Source organism: Globicephala melas, chromosome 8 (assembly GCF_963455315.2).
Source record: "Globicephala melas chromosome 8, mGloMel1.2, whole genome shotgun sequence".
Classification (NCBI taxonomy): Eukaryota; Metazoa; Chordata; class Mammalia; order Artiodactyla; family Delphinidae; genus Globicephala; species Globicephala melas.
In genome coordinates this window covers 28,006,087-28,024,111 of record NC_083321.1, presented here as the reverse complement: position 1 = coordinate 28,024,111, position 18,025 = coordinate 28,006,087, and positions in this window count along the sequence as shown.

Genomic DNA, 18,025 nt, shown 5'->3' with positions numbered 1-18,025 from the left:
TGCAAAAAGATATTTATTAATCATATATTAAGTGTCAGGCACCCTAGCCTGAGGCTAGGACTAAAATGCTGAGCAAAGCAGATGTCATCTTTCTCACCTACATTGTTAATATTCTCTCATATTACTCCTAAAATCTTCAGTCCAATTCAATTAAATGATTCTCCAGTCCCAGGAAACATGATCTTCCAGTCTCGATTTTAAGTGTTGCTGCTAAGAACCACTCCCTGTCTTCCCTCTGCTTATCTTAAGGTCATTGTTTACACCTAATATGTACCTGTTCTCCAGAGTCTGACCAGATCTGTCTGCCTCCATGTACTATTTCCTTGCTCTGAATTTTTAATTATACTCACTGTCCTTACCTCTCACCTGCCCCTTACTGTGTGCCCAAGCACCTGACAAAGACTGATGCTTTACACAAAAGTATTTGTTACATATACACTCTTAAAACTTGAACCTGGTTATATTCTATTTTCCCCATTAATTTATAAATTAAATATAATCTTGGACACAGGTTCATTTTACATTTGCATGAGAGTCATAATTTTACCTTTCTAAAAGCATCCTTTTACATGATATAAAACCCAATATCCGACTTCCCTCGTGGAGCAGTGGTTAAGAATCCGCCATCCAACGCAGAAGACACGTGTTTGAGCCCTGGTCCGGGAAGATCCCACATGCCGCAAAGCAATTAAGCCCATGTGCCACAGCTACTGAAGCCCGTGTGCCACAACTACTGAAGCCCGTGTGCCTAGAGCCTGTGCCCCACAAGAAGAGAAGCCACCACAGTGAGAAGCCCACGCACCACAATGAAGAGTAGCCCCCGCTCGCCACAACTAGAGAGAGCCTGCAAGCAGCAACAAAGACCCAAGGCAGCCATAAATAAATTAATTAAAAAAAATAATTAATAAATATATATATATATATATATATATAAAAATACACTAAAGCGTCTCCTTTGCCCCTGCTTGGGACCTGCCGTGGGTTAAGGAAAAGGCTATGGCGCAGGAGTTGAGGGCATAATGGACCCTTCATTATTTGCCCATCTTGTTCCTCTATTCCTCCTCCTTATCCACCAGGACTCCTCTGACTCCACAAGCAGTGAAGTAGGGAAGGGAGAAGAAGTTAAGGTCAGGAAAGGCCTTGCTTCACTGGTATGGTTACTCTCTATATCGGGGCCCTCAGAGTTGGTCAACTGGAAATTTGGTTTATATTGAGACATTTGGGGATCCTCAGAGATCCCCAAATCCTGGAGATTTCTCACTGCAGCATCCTAGATGTGGGTGACATCTTCTCTTATTTCCCATCTTCAAATGGCCCACCCTTCTGTGGGGCCTCCTTGCCCCTCCAGTTGTTCTTGTTGGGTGCTGTGTCTTTGGACAAGTCCCTCCTCCTGCTTCCTTTTGGGGTCTACATAAGCACACATCCTTTCCCACCAAACTCTGCAAGTGCAGGCCTATTTTCTTTTTTAGCTGCCACAGACCACTTCAGGCAGGTGTCACATGCCAGGCCTTACAACATAAAAATCCCAGAAAACAGAAGCCAGGCCCTCTAAATGATTCTCCTAGAAAGTCCTCCACTTGGCTTCAAAGTTAGGAAGGCCTGTTCATCACTCCTTCTCAAACGGATGCAGGAATCACTCAGTACACTTATAAGTCTCTCCCAAAATAGTCACACTCTGACTGCTCTCAAGAACTCTTAGCTCTCTGAGAGTCTATTACACAGCCTGGACTTGATGTGGGCAAAGAGCTAATCCTGCGAGGAATTTTTTTTTTTTTTTGCCACTCCAATGCATAGCCTACATTGATAGTCAAGCACTTCAATGTAGATTTGGTTGTATTTAACAATTTAACATCTATTCTTCTCATTTCTGAGAACTCAACTAAGACTCCAAGACAAGGTCATTTTAGCATCCCTTCATGCATGCATAAATACATGTCGTTTGTTTTTAAAATAATGGATAATGGATACTCTACATATGGCTCTGCAACCTGCTCTTGTCACTTAACGTGTCTTTGATAACTTCCCATATTTCACATTTCTTTTGGTGAACAATTTTAGGGATAATATAATAATGGCTTAGGGATATCAAACATACATATACCTCTCTGGTCCATAAATAAGAGAAGTCATTAGAAAATTCTGCAGACTTAAGGACTTTTCATGAGTGTCATAAATGTCACTGGTGAGATTAAAAGCTCAGCTACTAACTGTGAATGTTAGGATTCCCATATGAGTCACACGGGGAAAAAGTTGTAAAAATATGAACCTAAGACAACTGAGTTTCTAGGCCATAATGAGCCACGTTGTAAAAAATGTGGACCAAGGAGCAAAGCTATAGATTAAAAAATACCAAGATTGTGTGTATTCTGAATTGCAATAAAATGGAATGGAGAAATAACAGTTATTCACCATGCTAAGTGTTTTGTGTATATTTATCACTTAATACTGACACAAATTAGTCATACTCTTCTCTAACTTGTCCCCTCATTGCATGACTCCAGTCAAACTAACATCTTCAGGACTTTGCGTGTGCTAATTCCTCAACCTGGAATGTTCTTCCCACAGAGATGCATAGCTCCTGTCTTTACTTCATTCACGTACTTAGTTATTGTCACCTTTTTTAAAGCACTGTGCAAAATAACACTTCTATCCTTGTAGCACTCACTATCCCTTTACTCCACTTGTTTTTTTCCATGAAATTTATGACTATCAAACACATTTGCTCCTCTTTTCCTTGGATAAAAAAAAAATGAAAAACTCCTAGTGGTTCAAAGTGACCTCTGCAGTGAAGTCTTACTTTCTAGGGGGGAATGATCAACCTCAGAGGGGCTGGGGTCTACATCCAGGACAGCAATGGTGGCCACAGCTGTATTTTTCAAATTCTTTCTTTTGTAGCAATTTGGCTTTAAGAAGGGCACTCAGCATATTGGTAAGCAGCAACACTTAAGAGTGCTAAGCACAGTGACCTGGAGATTCACAGTCTCTGATGAGCTGAGAAACCTCCTCAGTTTTCTTAGGGGGAGCGGGAACAAAATACTCCTTTCTCTTTTCTTTTTCATTAAACATTGATTACTTTAATTGATTAATTTAATTAAGCTTTAATTCATTCACCAGTCTCCACGAGTAGAATTCCTTATACCCTATAGGGTCAGGGGACAAACTGCAACAGCAGCCAGGCAGGCAACAGCTGAGAGATTTGCCTTTGAAGCAACATTTAAGCCTTTTAGGTTCCATGGCTTCCGTGAGGAGGGCACCCCATGTCGCATCACTATAGTTCAGGTGATACAGTGCCCAGATTTTTTCCAGAGATGCCCTCTAAAAGAGCAAGCCAGTGCAATAATTAGCTTATGGGGAGAAAAGAACCCAATCTGACTGAATGACTCTTCCACTGATTTCAGTGTTGTTGAGTCAGTGAATCAGACTTGCCTCCAACACATCCTTCTGGAAGAAGCCTCTCCCCACTCCCTTCAAGGATCCTTTGCCTTACAGGTTAGCCAATCAACTTCATCTCCCCTTCCTGGGCACAGGTTAGGGCATCAAACAGTATCCAGTGGATCCAGTTATATATCCCAGAGGTGGCTTATCCTTCCCTAAAACTAAATGAATCCAGGTATATCATAGAGGCATATACCTTAGAAGTCCTCTTACAGTTTAGGTTGGAACACCTATACATCATATGGCAGACACAGATAAAGCCATGACAACTAAAGCACAAGCATCAGCCATGTTTTCCCAGGGAGCATTTTCTGGTGAATCCAGTTAATAAGTCAAGAACAAGCTAGGGGCATGCACCTTCATCAAGCACCAAGTCACCCTGTTCATTGCACCACTGTCTCAACTGCACCCACAGAATTTTAATTTATAAAGGTGACTTGGTAACAACAGAGAGAGGTCAGTGACACTGAACAAAGAGTTTATTACTTACAGTTTAAGAAGAGGAGGCATGCCACATCATGCAGGGCCACATGAAGAAGCATCAACTGTAGTCAGGAAGCAGAAAGAATAAAGGGAGAGCTTGGTCCAGAGCCTTTATTACTATAGTGGTGGGAAATTGTCAGGTGAGGACATTCTCTATCGAGCAGGGAGTGAAATTCAAACGTTGGGGTTTGTGGTTGGAGGATTTATAAAATGATTTTTAAGGGTGGACCACAAGGGAGGTGTAAACAACTTTGACTATTAGTTTGGCCCTGCAATGTTGTGATTTATAAGAAATATGTATTTGGTCATTCAGATGACCAAATATATATTTCTCATATACATTTGGTCTTTATCCACAGTTCCTGGCTCACAGATCCCAAAACCCAGGTGCTTGGGAAAGCACCTAAAGATGGGGGCTGGAGCAAAACATGATTAGAAGGTTGGAACTTTCAGTCCCACTCCCTGACCTCGGGGGAGGGGAGAGGGGATGGAAGTTGACTCAGTTGTCAATGGCCAATGATTTAATCAATCACACCTATGTAATGAAGCCTCCATAAAATCTCAAGAGAATGGGGTTCAGAGAACGTCTGGGTTGGTGAACACGTGTGGGTGCTGGAAGAGCAGCACACCTAAACAGAGCATGGGAGGTCCTCACCCCTTCCCCATGCCTTGCCTTACGCATCTCTTCCATCCGGCTGCTCCCAAGTTATATGTAAAATGTTTCTCTGAGTTCTGTGAGCCACTCTAGAAAATCAACCAAGCCCAAGGAAGAGATAGGAACCTCTGATCTATAGCCAGTGGTCAGAAGTACAAGTGACAACCTAGACTTATGACTGGTTTCTGAAGAGGGGGTGTGAAGCAGGACTAACCACAGCCTTGTGGAACTGAGCCCTTAACCTGTGGAATCTGATGCTATCTCCAGACAGAAAGTGTCAGGATTGAATTGAATTGTGGGACACCCAGATGGTATTCTGAGAATTGCTTGTTGGTGTGGGGAAGCTTCCACATACACATGTTGGAATTGGGTTCAGGAACCTAATGTAAGCCCTGTGACCAATGGATGACAAGTCATCAACTACAAAATCTATAAAAGTTGATTAGAACATAGAAGATCCAGTGAAAAGCATTTTAAATAATAGTCATTAATTACCTCATATTCCAAGAGCTCTGAAGGTAGAGAAATTCCAGAAATGGCTCTGAAATACCATCAAGGCCAAGGTCCCTCTATCTTATTATTCTGCCATCCAAAACAAGCCTCAGCATGTTGATTTCTTCCCTCACATTTGTCCTATTCATGCTCACAAAGTTACTGCTATATCTCTAGGGCTCGCATTCTTGTGTTGCCTCACGTACATGTTTTCATTGGACAACTTCATTGCCAGAAATATAAAAATCTGGTTAGCAAGGCAAATGGTGTGAATGATTGCTGAATAGGCAACCAGTGGTACCTGCTATAACCAATGTGCCTGAATTGTATCCCTATCACCAAGTAGTTTTCAATGCCTGAGGATCTAGATGATCTAATCTTTGGATAAGGGATAAGGACGGTGAAAATGAAATTGTCTTCCATGTACTTAAGATGATGAAGTCCATAGAGCTATGTTTGAAACAGAATCCTAATTCCTCTTCTAAAATGGTATACAGAACGAGTGAAATTGTTAAAATTTAGATTTTTCTGCCTGAATTTACATGACAAAATAATTAATTGGGTTACTTCATTGAGAGCCACAAGAAGTAGTAAATTTGATGTCAGAAAGAGAAAATACAGTTTAGTGGATTAATTCTTTCAGTCTTGACAAATAATATTAAATAAAGGATTATCCTGAGTAATAAAAGGATGCTAAAAGCAGTTTAGATTACTATCATGAGGTTTTAAATGAGTTCCCATCTATAATTAACTTGGAAATCTACTATAATTTTTGTCTCTTGTTCAGGCATAGCCATATTCCCCCTAGACTGTGAGATTTTGTTTGTTTAATGCTATCTTTACATAAGGGCCCAAAACAGTAACTTGTATAATTTATATACTTGTATATCATCCAGAGAGATGATATTTTCAGTAGGAATGACTCCCTCATTGTAAGGATTTAATGGGGTTTATTAAATGAGAATGTAGATTAATAGACACTTTAAGAACACTTTCCTCTGAAACTTGCATAGAAAAGAAAGTCAGAAGAGACGTTTAATCATCTTCAAAGAAGTAAAACAGTCACTTAGCTCCACAGCAGGGAGCAATGCCTTCCCCCACAAAAACGTCTACATTTAAATGTAAAACCATATAGCATTTCAATTCTTGAGAACTGCTCAAAAAATACTGAGTGTCATAGGAAAAAGTGAGCCCTATCCTAACTTAAAACAGTTCATATGCCAAAATTTACAAGAAGAAAAAAGGTAAAACTCAATTTAAATTTCTACTCGTTGTTTCAACATAGTTGCTCTGTTATGGCCCAAAATATTCCAACAGCTATTACACCACTGGTATAGAATGCAATATGCCCTTTATGCAAACCGCCTGTTGATGAATAGCAAATGGAGGAAAATTGAAGACAAATTTTAAGAACAATGAAAAGGAGTGTAGTTGTTTCATACCAAGTGTAATGGATTTGTATCACATATTTAGAGTGTATCAGTTAGAGTCCAATGACAAAAACAAAACCTATATTAGGCATTTAAAGAAAATAGAACTGAGGATTCTGATCAAGATGGCAGAGTAGGAGGACGTGGAACTCACCTCTCCCCACAAACACATCAAAAATACATCTACATGTGAGTAATTCTCACTGAAAATGAACTTGAGACTGGTAGAAAGACTCTTATACAACCAAGGCTATAAGAAAGATACACACAGAATTGAGTAGGAAGGGAAGAAAAGTGATCAGGTCAGGACCTGTACCGCTGGGAGGGGACACAGAAGAGAAAGGGGATCCTCCCTGGGAGGGGGCAGTTTGAGCCACATATTGGATGCCCCAGCCCTGGGGTACAAGAATGGGAAGACAAGTCCCCTTAGCTGGTTAGAAAACCAGTGGGACTAACAGGAGAACTGTAAGAAATCTAGACTCCACTCCATTACTGGCACTTATGGAAGCAGCACATCTAGGAAGCAGTCTAGGACTCTGACTGGAGCCAGGGCCACCACAGCCCTGGAGCAAGGGTACCAGCGCTAGGAGGGGGGAGAGTGCACACTTAGATGGAACGGAGCCAACTCAGACCTGACCCCCAGGGCTTCTGCTCCAGCAAATTGGGACCCACCCCCAATACAGTGGTGCAGGCCACTGAGCAGAGGAGAAGCCCCAGCTCATACCTGGCTCTGGCTCTAGCCCCTCCATCTCCAGCCCCATCTCCTACCAAGGTGGTAGTTGCTGGAACACCCTGGGGAAAGATGAATCATGCCCACATCAGATCCAGCTCTCCCACTAAAGCCACTGAGCACATATAGACTGTATAAGGATGGTTCCACACAAGAATCTCCCTTCAAGAGCACAAAGGTAACTGTTTCACCTAATTTCATAGAGACAGAGAGAGTTAAGCAAAATGAGAAAACACAGGAATTTTTTTCAATTGACAGAACAAGAGAAACCCCCTGAAAAAACAACTAATGGAACAAAAATATATAATTTACCAGACAAAGAGTTCAAAGCATTGGTCATAAGAATGCTATTAGGGAAAAGAATAGATGAACACAGGGAGAATTTTAACAAGGAACAAGAAGAATACAATAACTGTAATGAAAAACATACTAGAAGGAATTAACAACAGACTAGGTGATACAGAAGAACGCACAAGTGATCTGGAAGTTAGAATATTAGAAATCACCCCATCAGAACAGCAAAAAGAAAAACAAATATTAAAAATGAGAACAGATTAAAAGTCCTCTGAAACAATGTTAACTGTACCAAGATTCATCTTATAGGGGTTCCAGAAGGAGAATAGAGAGAGAAAGGGGTTGAAAATGTATTTTATGAGATTATGGCTGAAAACTTCCTGAACCTGAAGAAAGACACAGATATCCAGGTATAGGAAGCATAGAGGGTCCCAAACAAGATGAACCCAAACAGACCAACACCAAGACATATCATAATTAAAATGGCAAAAATTAAAGATAAAGATAAAATTTAAAGGTAGCAATAGAAAAACAGAGTCATATACAAGGGAACCCCCATAAAGTTATAAGCTGATTTTTCTGCAGAAACTTTGCAGGCCAGAGGGATTGCCATGATATATTTAAAGTGCTGAAAGGGGAAAAAAAAAACCTGTAATCTAGGATACTCTACCCCACAAGACTATCATTTAGAATTAAAGGAGAGATAAAGAAGTTCTCAAACAAGAAAAACTAGTACTATTCAACAATACTAAACCTACCCTAAATGTTAAAGGGTCTTCTCTAAGTGGAAAAGAAAAGCCTATAACAAGAAGTAAGTATCAATAGGAAGGAAAAATCCCACTAATAAAGGCAAATGTATAGTAAAGGCTGAGAACCAACCATTTAAATAAACTAGTACAAAGATTAAAAGATAAAAAAATAAAAAGTAAAATCAACTATAACTACAATGACAATAAAGGGATAAACATGAAGATGTAAAATGTGATATCAGAAACACAAAATATGAAGGAGAGGAGTAAGAAAAATGTAGATTGAACTTAAATGACCACAAGTTTAAAATGAGTATGAATATATGAATGCCATGGTAACCATGAATCAAAAACCTACAATAAATATACAGAAATTACAGAGAAAGGAACACAAACATACCACTAAAAAATCATCAAACCATAAGGGAAGAAACTAAAAGAAGAAGAAAAGAACAGATAAAAACCACAAAAACACCCAGAAACCAAGTAACAAAATGGCAATAAGTACATACCTATCAATAATCACTTTAAATGTCAATGGACTAAATGCTCCAATCAAAAGATCTAGGATGGCCAATTAGATGAAAAAATAAGACCCATCTATGCGTTTCTTACAAGACACTCACTTCAGAGCTAAAGACACATACACAGACTAAAACTAAGAGGATGGAAAAATATATTTCATGCAAATGGAAATGACAAGAAAATGGGGGTAGTAATATTCATATCAGACAAAATAGTCTCTAAAACAAATTCTATAACAAAAGACCAAGAAGAAAACTGTATAATGATAAAGGGATCAATACAAGACGAGGATAGAACACTCATTAACATATATGCACCCAATACAGGAGCACCTAAATATTTAAAGCAAATACTAACAGACATAAAGAGAGAAATTGACAATAATGTAATAATACTAGAGGACGTTGACATCCCAATTCCATCAATGGACAGATCATCCAGACAGAAAATCAATAAGGAAACAGTGGTCTTAAAGGACACATTAGACCAGCTGAATGTAATAGATACCTACAGGACTTTCCATCCAAAAAGAGCAGAGTACACATTCTTCCCAAGTGCCCAGGAAATATTCTCCAGGATACATCACATGCTAGGAATAAAACAAGTCTCAACTAATTTAAGAGGATAGAAATTATATCAAGAATTTTTTTTTACAACAATGGTATGAAAGTGAAATCAATTACAGAAAGAAAAATGGGGAAAACAGAAACACATGGAGACTACACAACATGTCACTATAAAAAAAAAAAAACAGTGGGTCAATGAAGAAATCAAAGAGGAAATCAGAAAATACCTCAAGACAAATGAAAATGGAAACACAAAACCTATGGGACGTAGCAAAAGCAGTTCTAAGAGGGAAGTTTATAGTGACACAGGCCTACGTTAAGAAACAAGAAAAATCTCAAACAACCTAACCTACCATCTAAAGGAATTAGAAAAAAGAACAAACAAAGCCCAAAGTCAGTAGAAGGAAGGAAATAATAAAGATCACAGAGGAAATAATAAAATAGAGACCAAAAACAAAAATATACACACACACAACACACAATAGAAATGATCAATGAAACCATACACACACACACACACATACACAACACACAACAGAAATGATCAATGAAACCAAGAGATAGTTTTTTAAAAGATAAATTAAACTGATAAACCTTTATCTAGGTTCATCAAGAAAAAAAGAGAGAGGATCCAAATTAACAAAATAAGAAATAAAAGAGGAGGAATAGCAATATCACCAATATCACAGATACAAACAATCATATAAGAATACTATGAACAGTTATATGGCAACAAATTGGACAACTTAGATGAAATGGACAAATTTCTAAAAATATACAACCTTCCAAGGCTGAGTCAGGAAGAAATAGACAATCTGACCAGACTGATCACTAAGAGTGAAATTGAATTTATCATTAAAAAAAACAAGAAAAACAACTCCCAGCAAACAAAAGTCCAGGACCAGACGGCTTCATAAGGGAATTCTGCCAAACACATAAAGAAAAGCTAATACCTATCCTTCTCAAATCTTTCCAAACAATTGAAGAGGCGGGAACACTTCCAGATTCATTCTATGAGGTCACCATTACCCTAATACCAAAACCAGACAAAAACACTAAATAAAAAGAAAATTATAGGCCAGTACATCTGATTAGTATAGATGCAAAAGTACTCAACAAAATATTAGCAAACCAAATTCAGATATAAATGGATCATATACCACCATCAAGTGGGCTTTATCCCAGATATGCGAGGATGGTTCAACATTCTCAAATCAATCAATGTGATATACAACATTAACAAGAGGAAAGACAAAAATCACTTGATCATCTCAATAGACGTAGAAAAAGCATTTGACAAAATTCAACATCCATTCAGGATAAAAACTCTCATCAAAGTGGGCATAGAGGGAACACATCTCAACATAAGAAAGGTCATTTATGACAAACCCACAGCTGACATCATACTTAATGGTAAACAGCTAAAAGCTTTACCTCTAAAATCAGGAACAAGCAAGGATGCCCACTCTCACCTTTTCTATTTAACATAATATTGGAAGTTGCAGAACAGTAATCAGACAAGAAAATGAAATAAAAGGCATCCAAATTGGTAGGGAAGAAGTAGAACTGTCACTATTTGCAGATGACATGATACTGTATATAGAAAACACTAAAGTCTTCACCAAAAACTATTAAACTAATAAATGAATTCAGCAAAGTCGCAGGATTCAAGATTAATATACAGAAATCTGTTGCTTTTCTATGCACTAATAATGAACTATCAGAAGGAGAAAGCAAGAAAATAATCCCATTTAAAATCACATCAAAAAGAATAAGATACCTAGAAATAAACCTAACCAGGGAAGTGAAAAACCTGTATTTGGAAAACGGTAAAACATTGATGAAAGAAATTAAAGATGATGCAAAGAAATGGAAAGAGAGTCTGTATCTACAAAAATATTCAATCACTATGTTGTACACCTGAAATTAATATTGTAAACCAACTACACATAAATAAATAAATAAGTAAATAAGGACTTTGCAAAAAACAAAAATTTACTATAGGGGATTGATTACACAGGTGTTGGAAGACTTAAAATGCAAAAACACAAAGATAATAACTGTAGAAAACGACTACCACTGCCTTGGATTAGGAAAGAAAATGTAGGAGTTTAGATTTATCAGAACCTAGTACTTCAAAAAAGGAGCCTCAAAATGTGGGGCTCAGATTTATGAGAAAGGGATACTACGATACTACCCAGTATCTCAGGAGCTCAAGGAAGAAGCTTGTGGTGCTAGAGATTCTCTCCTCTTTCCCTCTAACCGCTCTCCTTTTTCTCTTCTTTTCTTTCCTTGTCATTATTCACTAAATACAATAAATTATTTGGGAAAATTAATCTCAATGTGAAATCTTTAGAATACTACATCAATTTTTTAAATCAAGCTCATTTGATTCATTACAACTTTTATCTTTGAGGACATCCAGCACTCAATCAACCTTAAAGAGTTATCCCTTGCATCTTGCTATCTCAAATGAGATCCTGATTTTCCTTTTCCCATCCATGCTTTCACTCCACATGTACACAAATCTGCTTCAACAGATGTGTTCCCCATCTCAGTAATTGTTGCTTCCATTCTTCCCATTGCTCATACCTAGAAACTTGGAGTTACTCTTGTCTCCTCTTTTTATCTTATACTCTAGATCTAACCTATCTGAAAATCCTATAGCTTCTATCTTCAAAATATATGGGAACTCTGCTCAATATTCTGTAATAACCTAAATGGGAAAAGAATTTGAAAAAGAATAGATACATGTATATGTATAAGTGAATCACTTTGTTGTACACCTGAAACTAATACAACATTGTTAATCAACTATACTCCAATATAAAATAAGTTTATATATATATATTCAGACTCAAGACACTTCTTATACCACTTTCATTGCTACATCAAAACTATCACCTGTGTTCTGGTTTACTGTAGTGGTTAGGGCATTTCCTTGATTTCATCCTTACCCTGCTATAGCAGAGTGATTCCTTCAACATGTAGAGCAGATTACATCTGTCCTCTGCTCAAAACCTATCCCTTTCATTCAGTATAAAAGGCAGTCTTTGCAATACCTACAGGTCCTGTACTTTCTGGCTCCTCATTGCCTTGCTGATCTTATTTGCTATTTTCACTCCCTCTGTTCTAGACACGTCTAATTTTTGTTATTTCTCAAACCCATCTTACATGCTCCCACCTCACCTTCAGGGCTTTTCATTTGCTTCCTTTTGCTGGAAAAATCAACCTCTCCTAAATATCTACATGCCTTACACTACTGCTTCCTTCAAGCAGTATATATTATACAGTAATATAACCTTGCCATCATTATTAATAAGCAATTATGGAATGTGCATTTTATACAAACAAATTAAACAATTAATTTAACTAACAATTAAATTTTTAAAAACCCTTTCCTTGAAGTGCTAATAAAGGATGTGTAATTAATGTGTTCTACTGGGGAATTTTGGCTTAATCATATTCATCTTTCAGGAATAAATCAATAATTATAAATTAATTTTTTCCCAGGCAGAATATTGGAATCAGCAATTAAAACAAAGGAAAAATAAAAATAGTTTATTGGAAATTAGGCTTAAGGGATAAAATACTTTTATAAGACATAATTCTTTTATTCTATGGAATTCTATGGGTGTGGAAGTAAGTTTAAACCTAAAGGTGATATCAAACAGATATACACAGGTAGAACGATATGCTTTGTTGAAATATAACTCACATACCACACAATTCACCCACTTAAAGTATTCAATGTTTTTTAGAATATTCAGAGTTCAGACTGAGAAATAGCCATGCACAATATGTATATCAAATATTTAACCATAAACAAAATCAATTTTACATTTTCATAATCTCAGAAAAGAAACCCCATAGACATTAGGGATCATTCCCATTCCTTGCAATTCCCTCGGGTCAAGGGAAACACTAATCTACTTTTTATCTCTGTATATTTACCTATTCTAGACATTTCATACAAATAGAATCATACAATATGTGATCTTTCATAAATGACTTAAACTTAGCATACAGTTGTCAAATTTCATCCATGTTGTAGCATTCATTCTTTTATTGTTGAATAATACTCTATTGTGTGTATATACCATAGTTCATCTATTCACCAACTGAGCTAATGAGTTGATTCCAGTTTTACCTATTATGAATAATGTTGCTATAAACATGCTTTCATACCTCTATCATATATATGAAATTGCTGTGTAACTCTGTGTTTAACCTTTTGAGGAACTGCTACACTGTTTTCTAAAGTTGATAAACTATTTCTAAAGTTGATATACTATTTTACATTCTGGGGAGCAGCAGTGTATAAGGGTTCCAATTTCTCCACATTTTCACCAACATATTTTATTGTCCATATTTTTTATTACAGTCACCCCAATGGATGTGAAGTGATATTCTATTGTACTTTTGATTAGAATTCCCCCAATGATTAATGACGTTGAGCATCTTTTCATGTGCTTCTTGGCCACTTGACTATCTTTTTTGAACAACTGCTATTCAGATCCTTTGTTCATTCTTAATTGGATTGTCTTTTTACTATTGAGATGAAAGATTTCTTTATTTATTCTAGATACACATCTCTTATCAGGGATACGATTTGCACATTTTTTTCCCATTCTGTGAGTTGTCTTTTCAATTACTTGATGATATCCTTTGAAACATCAAAACATAATGAAATACAACTTATCTGTGTTTTTCTTTTGTCTCATGCTTTAGTGTCATATCTAAGAAGGCTTTGCCTAACCCAAGATCATGAATAATTATGTCTATAATTTCCTCTAAGAGTTTCATACTTTTAGCTTTTACATGAGTCTATAATCTATTTTGAGTTAATTTTTTTTATGGCATGAGGAAAGGGTCCAATTTCATTCGTTGTATGTGGATATCCAACTGTCCCAGAACGATTTGCTGAAAAGACATCTTTTTCTACTGAATCACCTTAGAATTACTGTCAAAAATCAATTGACTATAAATGTGAGGGTCTATTTGTGGATCATCAACTCTATTCCACTGATCTTAGGCCAGTATCAGACAACCTTAATTATGGAAACTATATAACAGGTTTTCACATAGTGTGGCTCTCAAGTTTTCTGATTCTGTGCTTATCATGATTTTAGTTCTTCCAGGCATTGTTGAAAGGGGGTAACTGAAGTCTTCAAATGTTATTATTATAGTTATTGTATGAGCTCTTGTTAAATCTACCTATATGTAATTATTATTTCTCCCTTTAATTATGTCAGTTTTTACTTCATGTATTTTGGAGCTCTGCTGTGCATAAATATAATTGTAAATCCTTCTGATATACTGCTATAAATATATAGATTTAGTATTCTATCCTTCTTTATCTCTGGGGAGATTTTTGTTTTAAAGTCTATTTTATCTTATTCTAATATAATCACTCCAGCTTTCCATGGTTGCTATTTGCACAATATACCTTTTTCCATCCTTTTAATTTCAATCTATTTGTATCTTTGAATACAAAGTCTGTGTCCAGTAGACAGCACATGTTGGATCTTTTTTTTAAAATACAGTCTGACAATCTGTGCCCTTTGATTGGATTGTTTAGTCCATTCACTATTAATGTTAATATTGATATAGTTGGAATTACATCTGCCATTTTACTTTTTGTTTTCATTGGTTCTTATTTTCCTGTTTCTTTTCATGTCATAATTTTTGGTTAAAATTTGGACATTTTAAGTAATATTTTGCACAAACTGAACATATACCAACACACATGCTTCCAGGATTTGTTATTTTCTTATTTCTTACTTGTATAGTGAATTGACTGTACTAGTTAATTGAGTGATGTCTGTTTCCCCCACAGTGTGAAGGCTCTCAGGTCACTCCTCAGCACAGCCTCGAGCGTGAATGCAGTCACCCTGGGGTAATAGTGGTTTTAACAGGATCTTCTTTGAGTGTCTCTCTTCTTGACCTCTCTGTGAAGCTGCTTGCCTCTACCGGCATCACATCCAGCTATATTTGGCCCTGCTAATTGCCAAATGATTACCCTACTGCTTTCAACAATGCCCTGGGTATACAATGTCCTTGGTCTGCAGTCTAATCCAATTAAATTTGGAGCTCTTTTCAGTGGTAGTTTTTGAGGCCAGTAATTAGTGTTTGTTTTAAACGTAGGAAGGCTCTTCTTAGCTATCTCTCTTCTCAGTTCTCTATGGTAAACTATCTGGCCCATAGTTTAGCTTTTTGCTCTTATGAAACTACCCACCTTCTCCTAATTGTTTATCATCAAAATCTCCATTGTTTTCTAGAGCACCCTTAGGCTTAAATTTCCCAAATTTCTGTTCCAAATAAAGTGAACTCTTTTAGGGACAGCCTTAGAGTTAGCTGTCTGTTCTTATGACCTTTGTCTCAAACTGGGCAAAATCTCTGAGCCACTACTCTGGAGCTCGGGGCAGGGACAATGGCCAACTTTCTAAGTGACACTTTTGCTTTACTAGCAGAGTTTTAGGTGGACGAAGTAGCCTCTGGTCTTCTCAGATTGCTTCTCCTAGTGTGGAACCTCTGCCCTATGAGCAAGCTGGGGTAAGGGTGCTCAGGGCTCTAGTATTCTCAGCCTACCCCTTGGAGTAGAACCTCTGCCCTATGAATGAGAACTGGGTGGAGGAAGGGAGACTCCAACCCCTCAGCCGCTCTTGCCTGGAACAGAGTCTCTGCAACATGGATCTGGGAAGGAATGAGAAATGCTGGTGACCTGTTCCTCCAGGGGAGATATCATGGGAGAGTAAGTCCCATCCCTTTGGCCCTATCTGTTCCCGGTGAAGCTGCCATTATACTCAGCTGGAGGAGAGAAAGCTTGCCATGGCTCAAGTGCCACAGACTGTGACTGTTCTTACAAAAATTTTCTCGAAGAAATGACTGTTCTTAAAATGTTCACCATTTATGGTTGTTTCACTGGATAGCAAGTCCATGGAGCTCCTCATGCCACCATTCCAGAAGAACAATTACCAATAGTCTTTTGGCATTTGTTCCATATGTGTTGTGATCAAATCTATCCATTTCCAGTGACACAGTGATGGTCTAGCCCTCAACCACATTATTGAATCATGCTCACAGGAACTTCCCAGGTGCCCAAGACTTGTAGATAAGCCTTGCTTTAAAAAAAATAATAATAATAATAAAAAAAAATAAAAACAAAACAACAACAACTACATCAAAAACCAAACAAAAAAAAACTAGAATCTCTTGGAGCATAAATGTTGAATTGAAGCAGTTGGGAGAGAAACTGCTCTGACAAGTCATTTCCTTATTTTTTTTTAAACAAAAGAGAATTATACAAATGAAATACTGAAAAACATCCTGCAGAGTGGCAATCTTTTTTTTTTTTTTCTGCTGTACACGGGCCTCTCACTGTTGTGGCCTCTCCCGTTGCAGAGCACAGGCTCCAGGGCTCCAGACGCGCAGGCTCAGCGGCCATGGCTCACGGGCCCAGCCACTCCGTGGCATGTGGGATCTTCCCGGACCGGGGCACGATCCCGTGTCCCCTGCATCGGCAGGCGGACTCTCAACCACTGCACCACCAGGGAAGCCCCAGAGTGGCAATCTTTAACTGCAACCCACAACTGTCTAAACCTATCTGTAACAGGCAAAGACTAAGACATCCACATGACTGGCAGTATTTATCATGCAAAGAAATACTGAGAATAGCCAGATGACAACAGTCATTTTCCAAAAAAGGTATTTAACTCTTCCAAGATTTAACAATAATGAATAAATTTACCAAGCTGAAATTTTACAAATCCTGGGTCGTGATGATTTCTTAAAGAAGTGGAGTGTGTTTCATAGACTGTGTTTCCTTGACTGGTTGCTCTTAAACCAGACCTATGAATCATTTTGAGGAGCCAAAGGGGTTAAAAATAGAGTGTTGCAACCTCTACTTGCTGCCCATATTACAGACTTTGTATTTGTATCGGTGAAAAGTAAATCCATTGAATTCTAAATCCAACATACAGAGCTAAAAATAACTCAAAGTGCATTTCTGCTCAAATAGGCAACTAAAATTGGCACAAAAACAAAGACAACTATTTCAAACAATGCATTAATTCTAGCAATTCTGAATGGTCATACATTCTCAACTGTGAAAGCTTATACTACTCATCTTTCTAGGACAAGAAGACAGCATTCTCAAACATAATATAAGCAGTGGGATTCAAGGCCTGCAAAAATTTAGACTTTTGATGAGGGACTCCAGAATGTTATGCAACATAAATTGATTTTTCAGGAAAAGAAAAAGTTTATAAACTGACTTAGCACATCCATAGACAGGCAGCTGTTTTTTTCAGTTGGATCCCAGATACCCTGACAAATAAAATAGAATCTGGGGAGAAGGGATGCCTCCTTAAACTTATTTTAATATGTGTTTCTCTACTTTAAATTATGAGAGTTTGGGATTGACATATATACATTTCTATATTTAAAATAGTTAACCAACAAGGACCTGCTATAGAGCATAGGGAACTCTGCTCAATATTCTGTAATAACCTAAATGGGAAAAGAATTTGAAAAAGAATAGATACATGTATATGTATAAGTGAATCACTTTGCTGTACACCTGAAACTAACACAACATTGTTAATAACCTATACTCCAATATAAAATAATTTTTTTAAAAAAAACATAAAAAAATAGTCACTTGA